The 9,158-nt window shown below is 44.0% G+C and overlaps 1 long non-coding RNA gene across 2 annotated transcripts in view; it reads right to left on the minus strand.

Moving 5' to 3' along the window:
* Positions 1-7,697, minus strand: part of LOC116099669 — an 11,706-nt gene extending 4,009 nt beyond the window's left edge. For both annotated transcript variants that reach the window (XR_004122342.1, XR_004122343.1), the window contains exons 1-3: positions 7,260-7,697; positions 5,056-5,151; positions 2,756-2,847 (exon numbers count right to left, since the gene is read on the minus strand). This is a non-coding gene — a long non-coding RNA (uncharacterized LOC116099669). The remainder of the gene's footprint in view (positions 1-2,755; positions 2,848-5,055; positions 5,152-7,259) is intronic.
* Positions 7,698-9,158: the final 1,461 nt, after the last annotated feature.

Consider the following 9,158-nt stretch of genomic DNA (forward strand, 5'->3'; position numbering starts at 1 on the left):
TTTTAGAAATGACCCGTGGAGAGTCCCTGGCTTTTAGCATGCTTTAGGTTTCGGTTTCCTTGATACTGGTGTAGTTCCCAGAACTTTGTGAGTGTTAGGTCAGCACTCTGTCTCAGAGTATATCCCTGGCTCTATACTGGTGGTGTTGGCATTTAGTCTAGGATCCCTCACTATATCCAGGCAGCTCCAGAGAAGCAACCTCCAGATGCTCCAGTCTACTCTCATAGACACAGATGCTTCTATTGGACCTATTCATTCTGATCTATCCACAGATGGTTCCACAGACCCTAAACAGCAAGGAAACAGTCAACTCTTCTAAGACTGGACCAACATCCCCATACCCTTTTTCTTAGGTTTCACCCCAAAGTCAGCAGGAAGTAGCTAAATAGGACAACCCTATTCCTGCTTCATCATCACCTCTTTCTATTTTTTCCTTTTTTAACTAAACCACAATGGGATGGGGGGGGGGGATTGTTAGCATTTAGTCTAGGCTCTGCACCTCAGTTACCTGACAACAGCCAGGTCAGCCCGACTCACTATAAAAGGGGCTGCTCGACCCCTCCCTCACTCTCTTGCTCTAAGCTCCCTTATCCTCTTCCTGCTCTCTCCCAATTCCCCTCCCCCTCTCTGTCCATATGCTCATGGGTGGCCTCTTCTCTCTCTCTCTCTCCCTGAATAAACTCTATTCTATACTATGCTTTGTGTGCCTGGTACCATATGGGGGAAGGGATATCTCAGCATGGCCCCTAAGAGGCAACCCCTTCCCCTACACCTTACTGTGCCTCCACCAAACATATCCCTGCCTTTTCCTATCTTTTTCTAAAACAAGCAGGTGTCATACCCAGAGTGTTGTGAATGCTAGATCAGCACTCTATCTCAGAGCTCTATTCCTGACCCTCTTTATAGGAGGCATTTTGAGAAAGGTTCTCACTGAGTTGTCCAACAGACCTTGAACTCACTCTGTAGCTAAGGCAAGCCACAGCTAAATGATTTTCTTGTAGTACATTTGGAAGCAAATTCATTTTAATTCCTGACAATAGGCCTCTCTGATACAAGGGCATCAAGAGTTACTATTACCCTATTTAATAGATCAATTGAATTAAAAGCCTGAGAAATTTTCTGGCACAAAGGAGAAACAGGAGGAGGAGAAGGAAGAAGAGGAACAGGAGGAACAAGAAGAAGAGGAGGAGGAAGATTAGGAGGAGGAGGAGGGAGAGATGGAGGAGGAAGATGTGTAATTGAGGTCAAGTCTATGGAAGGAACGATAAGCAAATGAGGAAGAAACATAGAGAACTCTGTTTCAGAGTAACATGGGGTAAAGATACTTGGTAAAGGACTTTGTGTCAACTTTCTGATGACATAACAAAGCACCTTAGATGCCAACTTATGAAGAGAAGAAGTTCATTTGGTAGTAGTAGTTGCATAAGTTTCAGACTACGGCTGCTTGGCCCAATTGCTTCTGGGCCCGTGTTAAGGTTACACACAAGAATAGGGTGGAGGAGGATGTAGGGTAGATCAGAATTGCCCACCCCAGCAAAGAAGTGAAAAGAAGAGGGCAACAGAGTCACACAGTCTGCCAAAACTATAGTCCTGGTGTTAGTGGGTGTTCTTGAAGGGAAGCTATGTCTTCTAAGATTGGCAGGTAAGAAGTGGGAATGTTGCCTGTCTAGAGTAATTGCAGCATTTCAGTCGTCCTTTAGCTCTGAATTCCTCGACCATTGCCTATGTTGAACTACCACATCCTATGACTAATAGGGAAATGACTTTTGGAATACCTTAGCAGAAAACTAGCCTCCCCAACCTAATGTCATCAGACAGTGTCTGAAGCCTCTAGGCTGTTTGTTCCCTGCCTCTCTGATGCTCCTACCAGTGTATTTCAAACTCACCTTGATTTATGGCTTCCTTTGCTCTGTCAGAGCATAAAACTACACGGAACTATTTCCACATTGAAACATTGGGGTAACCTAAACCTGAGTTCCTGGGCCATGGTCCCTCAGAATGGCTTCCCAATAAACTGCCTCTTACTCCCTTTAGGGTGAGGCTGTGGTGTGCACTGACACCACTGACTTAGCTTTCTTACTTCCAGTAAGCCCCAGATCTTTAAGTTCCTGCTATTTCCTGTGACAACCAACAGTGTGTCACAGGCTGCCTAGCAAGACACATAGGCCTCTGGGAGACATTTAGTATTTAAAGCTTAGCAGATGTTATTTGGGGACTATTTGATCCCCTCAAAAAACAAAACAAAACAAAACAAAACAAAACAACAAATAGACAAACAACCCCCAGGCTAGTTTTCTGCAGAATTATTATTCTAACAATGTTACAGGTATTCAAAGGCCAGTCAACTTCTCAGTTTGGTGGCTGACATTCATTCTTTCGATCCATTTAAAATTCTCCTCAGGTAAATGAGAAAAAGCAGAAGAAGAGAAGAATGAGAAGCATTCTCCAAGCTTTGTGTGCAAAGGACTACCCATTTTATTTCCAGAAGCAGGAAGATTCAATCATGGAAGTTCTCCACAAAATAGGGAAATCCTGTTTCAGGGAACGTGGTGTTCTGGTGAATAAGAAGCAGCTGCCACAGGAAGGGCGTGTCTCTGCTTGCAAGATGATAAGCACAACTGCAAAGCCTGCTGCTAGGACAGACTTGAAAAAAGACAGCTAAAGAGGAAGGTTTGACTGTGCTAACAGAACGATCTGCACTTTGTTAGGCAAATATGGGCAGAGGCCCGTTTAAGTGCGGTTTACTGGGAAGTACCTTAAACAGAAATCAGGAACAAACAGCCTCTGGTGTTGGCGGCAGTGTCTCGAATGTTAAGCCAGTGGTTTCATAACTACCGTAGGTTGCTCCTACAGTCAACGACAAGTAAGATGGTGTTGATTATGTCTAGTTGTTTTCTTATAAAGACATGTTTCTTTATAAGGTATTATTATTTGCTACTTTTTGTTTTGTCACAGAAGGAGATAACTTTACAGCCAAATACAATTGCCCTTCTAATGAAGTCACTGCCATGGCTATCTTCACCCCTGTATAATGAGAGTCGTGAGTTTGGACCACAGGTTGTTACAGCAGCAGCATGTTTTTCTAAAAATATACTTAAAATTTATTTTTGAAAATGTCATATATAAGATCCATGTATTTGGATCATAGTCTATCCCCTCCAACTCTATTTCTGCCTCTTATGCCTTCCAAGTTGCCCATCTTCCTCAGAACTGCACCTCTGAAGGCCTTCCTCCTCCTGGCACCACTGCCCTTAGCTCCTCAGGTTAGCTCCTCAGCGAAGGGTGGGACCTCGTGAGTCCCTCTCCCATCCAATCCCCAGGCTTTTCTCCAATTACGTTTGATTTCTCCTCCCCCAGTCACCTTAGCAGTTTTCTCTACATTTTGATCCAGACGGACAAAGTTGATCTTCCTCACTCTCTGCTGGCCACACACAAGTGCTCTGAGCACCTCAGTGAGGTGCACCTTACACAAACCTGTGAAGAGTGTCAAAAGTAATTCTACTTCTGTTCTCTAGCTTCGTTCCCACCCTGGGCACATCTGAGCTCCCACTGGCTTCGTTCACACCCTCAGCACACCCAAGCTCCCACTGTGAAATCCCGAGACTGCATTACTCTCAGGGTCCTCCTTTTCACTGAAATTGCAAACATTAGAATTTCCCCTTCTGTCTCCCCACCCAACCTTGGCCATCTCTTACACAACAGTCTGCACTTGCATAAGCACAGTCTGTAAGGGGCAGGCTACTTCTTTAGAAACAAACAAACAAATAAACAAACCATAGCTATTTTAGTCTTAGACTTAGAAGGTGACTGAGGTAATGCTGTCCCACCCAATCCCAGTGGCAAAACACGCTTTTGCTAGCGTGTGTGTGTGTGTGTGTGTGTGTGTGTGTGTGTGTGTGTGTGTTCAGTGAGTAGCTTGATGGGTTTGACACAATTTGGGGGGTGTGGTCTTGTGGTGTACACTGGGTATTTTGCTAAACCACCTGAAACTAACATCTCTCACTTCTTTCTCTCACTTCCTTCCATTGGGAAATCACATGTTTCTGCAGAAACAGCAGCTGCCCACTGAGTCGCCACTGAAATGCTGGAAATGTTGCAGGATTCAGCTTCATTCATTTCGTGAATAAGTGATATTCATCCTGCAGGGCAATGGGAGTGCTCTGGCCTTCAGGGTCTCTATAGTCCTTTATGTCCAACTGACCCCAGCACACGTTAGTGTTTTTGTCTAAGCTCTGCTCCACCGTTACCTGGCAACTACAAAAGGGGCTGCTTGCCCCTCCCCTCTTCCTTGCTCTTGCCTTCTTGCTCCTGCTCTGTCCTCTCGCCCCTTCCCCGCCTCCCCATTCCCCTCCTCCCTCTCTCTCCACAAGCTCATGGTTGGCCTCTCCTCCTCCTCTTCCTCCTCTCCCTCCTCTCCCTCCTCTTCCTCCTCTTCCTCCTCTTCCTCACCTTCCTCCTCCTCCTTCTTCTTCCTCACCCCCCCATGCCTTTCTGTCTCTACTACCCTCTCAACTCCCCTTCCCATGCCCTGAATAAATCCCATTCCATACTATACCATCATGTGGCTGGCCCCACAGGGGGAAGGGAATGTCTCAGAGTGGGCCTGTGGAGGCAGCCCCTTCCCTATATCTGACTACACATTCATCAAACATATTCCTTCTCTCCTTATCTTTTTATAAATACAACACCCATTCCTTCCTTCAGGTCTCTACACACTGGTGGCACAGCCTGTGGGTCAGGACTTGGAGGAGGAAGAAGAGAGGCCAAATGTTTCTCAGTTCATTTCTGTACCTCCCCAGCCAGTTACCTAGAGCTGCCCATTACCAATATGAGAGAGCCTTGCTTATTCCTTCCACTGCCCAGCAAGAGTAGAGAAAGAAGGCATTGGCACAAAGAAAATGATTTCATGGAACAACAAACAAAAATCCTTCTCAATCCTTCTCAATATGAAAAAAAATAGAGGACTTCTTCCCCATAGCATGCTGGGATAGAGGCCCTCCGAGGGTGTCAGCGAGTAGGAGAAGGATAGGATGCAGGTTAGCAGCCATATTATACCTTTCCTTCCTTTGTCTCTGTCCAGACGATGGAAATGGATTCAGATTCCCTGCAGATTCAGGAGGGGCTTACAAAGGCCATCAGATTTTCTGGGACCTGTGAATATAGAGATTTGGCAATTGACATGATAAACCCCCAGATGGGGTCTGCCTTTTTAGAGTTTGGCCTTCAGGCAGAGTTTAGAAGAGTTCGAGGATAGGGAAGGACAGTTCTTCAGAACATTGCCAAGGACAATTCTCCAAGCCGATAACCCTGGTGAACTGTCAGCCTGTCTCCATCCTCTGACTCTTTTCCTGTATGGGGGACCAGCCAAACTTCATAGTCACTCAGAATCAGAGACAGGAAATTTAATCAGTGTGCCAGGAAGAGAATCAACAAAGGGATCCAGTGACCTCAAGCTCATTTTTGGGATGCCAACATGGCTTTAGGCTTAAGCAGGGGCAGAATTAGGGAACCAGATGGTTCTCTCAAGCAAGAGGACTTCTTCAAACCACCTGGAAGAAGAGGAAATGAGCTATTTACCAATGGTCAGACTGAGCACTTAGTTACGAAGCCCTCTGGGCCCTGCACTAATTCTTCCACTGCTAAAATCCAAGCTGGTGCTAGTTTTCTAAAAGATGGGATTAATATCTGTGTTCTCTCAAATGGGCATTTTGCATTTTGACTAAACTCCACATTTCCATCATGACTCTTGTTTGGAGCATGTTAGAACCTCAGAGTTCAGTTACAGTATGTGCTCCAGGCCTCCTGTTACAAGATGCCCGCATGAGTTCCAATGCTGGAGTTCCAGACTATACTACATGGGCTTGCCCACGGCTAAAGGTAATAGTGGTTTCCATGAGAGTTGACTAAGCAAATGGGGGGTTCCAGAAACTGGGCACAGTCAGGGCAGACTCTTAAGAGATTACCCTGCAGAGAAGAACAAAGCAAACACCATCACACCCACTGCTTAAAACACCTCCGTATGGTTGGTTTAGGTTCTCAATTTAATACGATCTGGATTCACTTGTAAAGTGAGTTTCCATGAGGGATTATCTAGATTAGCATGGTGTGTGGGTGCTTCTGAGGAGGACTAATGTGGAAAAAAAATCCTCCCACTGGAGGTGAAATCATTCTTTGGTCACGGAATTTTGAACTGTGTGAGAGTGAAGAAATTGTGCTAAGCATTCGTGTATGTGCATTATTACTTCATTGATCTTTCTTTCCATGGTGGATGTATTGTGGCCAGCTTCTTCAAAGGTCTGCTGCCTTCATTCCCCTCCAGTGATGCCCTTCCGTGGTTTGAAGGAGAAATGCCTCTCGTAGGATCCTGCATATGAACACTTGGTCTCTAGCTGGTGGTGATGTTTAGGGGAGGCTGGGAAACCTTTAGGAGATGTGACCTCGCTACACTTAATACACACCTGGTGGTGAGTAGGCTTTAAGAGTTTTTAGCCAATTAAGGGGGAGACTAAACAAATCAGGCAAGGAGACACACTAAGGCACAAGTTTCCCCAAAATAGCATGGGGCATGAAAATCCATAAGACTGTCAAATCATTGGGCCTGTAAAAATGATACCATATACTCTTCAAGGAAAATATGGGTGCCCTCCTTAATATTAGCTTGAAAACTGTGCCATTGTAAGAAAGGGAGAAAAAAAAAAGGCAAGACGCACAGTAAAAACTTTACTGATTCTTATACTAAGAATTATCTTCTCTATAGACAATTACAGACCTAAGCAGAAGTCCTGAAACGAAAGCATCTGAGATGACTCGGGCCCTGCTGCCAGGGCTTCTGATCTGTGTTTCATTCCTGGGCCTCACATTTGACCAACTCCAAAAAGTTGATCTCTAACCTATAGATGTGCACACACATACACACGCCCACACCACACACACACACACACACACACAGTGAAATTACAAGTATGTGTTTGTTGAGAACTGGAGGGACTACTCACTCTTGAGAATGGAGCATCAGATGCACGGTGCTGGGAACAGAGCTGTGACTAGCCTGAAAGCCATTCATTCCCACACTCCAGGGAGATGTTGCTGCTGCTTCAATTGAGCCACACATGAAGACATAATTTACGTGCAGCTTTAAAGCTCAGAAGGAGGGTTTCAAATCCTCCAGTTCTCCCTGCTTCCCATCCCCTTCCTTTCCAGCAAAGAACACCCAGAGGGCCAACGGGTTGGAGAGATGGCTCAGCAGTTTAAGAACTTACCTGACAAATTTGTTTTGAAGTACTCTGTTCAGGCAGCTCACAACCATCTGTTACCCTAGTTCACCAGTATTCAGTGCCCTCTGCTGAACATTGGTGCACTTGCAGGCATGCACACAGGACGCTCCTCCCATCCTCTTCCCTCCTCTCCCCTCCCCTCACACAGGAATGTAAATAAAAATATAACTTTAAAAGAACCCGAAGGGTCATCGACACCTGTCAAAAATAACGCCGTGCAGAGCCCCATTTAAAATAAACAACCCTGAGGATTGGAGTGCTGCTCCTGGCTCCCTCAGAGAAAATTCTTTTTCTTTTATATGAAACAACCAAGTCTCATCCAACGGCATCGCTAATAATTAAAACAAAACACAAAACAAGTAACGATGGCATTGGTTGGAGCCCGTGGGCATCCCTGCTCCTCAAATAACTCTGAAACTCTTTCCTCGGGTATTCTCAGATCATCTGGCCCTCCCTAGTCAGATGGAGCCCCCTTCATCTCTAGTTTCTATGGGGCGGGGCGGGGCGGGGCGGGGCGGGCTAAGCACTCTGTTTTAGTAAAGCACAGGGATGCCTGTCACATGTCTTATACCGTGAAATGTGTATATTAAGCCTCCAATTAAAACAGGAAGAGAAGAAATAATCTACCAAAAATCTAGCAGACTTCCCACCCCTCAGGAAACTGCTCCATTTTCCAAGGGACATAAATTCTAATTAACATATCTAACTGCCAGTCTCAAGTCAGCTTCTTAAGTTTGACCATTTGCTGCCTATAATCCATCATCTGCAGAGGACACACTTTCAAAGCAGATAAAGTTACTGCTGTTTCAGAAGGAAAAGTTCATTTACATAGAACATCTAAAAATACAGTAGAGACTGATGAGACAACACCTACTAACATTGCTCATCTGCTTCCCTAAAAAGCTTGGTGGTGCTAGAATATATTTGCATATGTATTTGTTTATGTATTTATTTATGTTTTTATTTAGGTCTTAAAATGATCAAAGGATGATCAGTATTTAATTTTTAATTTATTTTCATAAAACTTGACTACCTAGCTGGACTGTGGTGTCATGCACCTTTAATTCTGTCACTCAGCTGTCAGAGGAAGGGGGAACTCTGAGAGTTTAACTCCAGCTAGCACTACAGAGTAAGTGCCACCTCAGCCAGGGCTATACAGTGTGACCTGTCTCAAACACAAACAAACCAGCAAGCATCCTAACTTAAATGTCCTGCTTGGCATTTAACACTCTAACTTAAGTGTCCTGTTTCAGAACATTAAGACAAGATGTGACATCCTTTTCCACCTTCTGTTTATCTCTTCTGCTTGTTGGTTGACTTGTGTCTTCCATGGTCATGACTCAAGCCAAAGATAAACTAAGTTTATAATTATACGGTGCATTTACAGCTCGGTGAGCATATGCATCTCTCCTAGTTGTTACCTCTCAGATACTCTATCTTTTGCAAACATTTGTAAGTTATTTTATATGGAAAACTGGGTCAGGAAAAGTAGTGATGTAAAATGATGAATTTCATTTAACACTTAATTTCAATGAATTGGTATATAAGGGGTATCTCATAATTAATGTAATTGTAAATCCGTGCCTAAATAATTTCTCTCATGCATATACAACATTTAGTCTATATGATATTTTTCACAGATAGACATTTTGTGTCCCCAAAGCTTTAAAGAGCTTTGTGAGAAAATGCTACTATGTTGTGAGAATTACTTCACAGTTGATATGTAGAAAGAGAAAACAAAACCAAAAAAAAGAAAAGAAAAGAAAAAAGAAAGAAAGAAAGAAAGGAAGGAAGAAAGGAAGAAAAAAATCCAGACTAATAAGCATTTCAGACTTTAATTCTAGCAAAGCGATGAGATAAATCATTATGTAAGATACATCAGCA

Source organism: Mastomys coucha, unplaced genomic scaffold, assembly GCF_008632895.1.
Source record: "Mastomys coucha isolate ucsf_1 unplaced genomic scaffold, UCSF_Mcou_1 pScaffold20, whole genome shotgun sequence".
NCBI classification, from domain to species: Eukaryota; Metazoa; Chordata; class Mammalia; order Rodentia; family Muridae; genus Mastomys; species Mastomys coucha.